Source organism: Corylus avellana, chromosome ca6 (genome assembly GCF_901000735.1).
Source record: "Corylus avellana chromosome ca6, CavTom2PMs-1.0".
Taxonomy (NCBI): domain Eukaryota; kingdom Viridiplantae; phylum Streptophyta; class Magnoliopsida; order Fagales; family Betulaceae; genus Corylus; species Corylus avellana.
In genome coordinates this window covers 26,964,277-26,965,327 of record NC_081546.1, presented here as the reverse complement: position 1 = coordinate 26,965,327, position 1,051 = coordinate 26,964,277, and positions in this window count along the sequence as shown.

Below are 1,051 nucleotides of genomic sequence, written 5' to 3'. Positions count from 1 at the left end.
GGATACTAAAAACCATTATCCGCATTTTGCAGATTTGGATATGGATATAGCTATCATCTACATCCGCATTCGCATTTTCACCCTACAAATGACTCTATTTGTAGAGTTTAGATCTGATTTGAATATAATATAATCATAATAAAATCCCTTAATTTAGGGTGATTTAATCTCTTCAAATTATTTAATCTAATATTCATTAATCTCGAAGGATTTTTATCCTTATCACAAAGCAACGCACAACAAATGGTTGAATTTTTTTTTTGTAAGTACATTAAAAACGAACAAAGAAGAAATAAAATTAGTCTGAAGCTGTGAGTGTGGGCAGAGGGAGAAAAAAAAAAAAAAAAAAAGCCAAAGAAAGAAAAAATGGGCGGTTGTCGGCCGGTGGAGAAAAAACCCAACTTTTGAAAAAAATTTGAAACTTTTTTTTTTTTTTTTTTCATGCATTTCCGCGCAAGAGAGATGAGAATTCGAACTAATGACTTCTGTTTTATTAGGCGTGGTCTCAACCAATTGAACTACCTCTGATGGACTTTTTCTTATATTTAAAAAGCATTTTTTGTTGAGATAAAATTTTTTTAATTGTTGTCCACTGAGCATTAAACTAAGAGAATCTCTTTATATTAATAATTGTGCGTTGAAGTTATTTGTGTCGGTAACTGAATTCCCATTCGAGTTAATGGGTTTTTTTTTTAAAATGTTATGTTGGGCCCGTTTGTGAAAATAATGCTAGGATGATTGATTGACGGTGAGGATGATTGTTTTAAACTCATGTGAAGCTTATTAGTGACCTTAGAGCCTCTACTGTCTCATGTGGAAGCTTAATCTAAAATTTTATAATATTCTAGAGTAATATACGTGCCTTGATCCACGCTGATCCGGATCCCCTATGAGACTCTCATATTTCCCAATCTTGGCCTTAGATTAATCTAAGGGTCCACAATAGATCAATCTCAAAATCTCAAAAGAAGCACAACCACACTCAATTATATAAATTTGAATTAAAAATTTAATTAATTAATTTTTTTTTTTTTTGAGGTGAAACCACCCA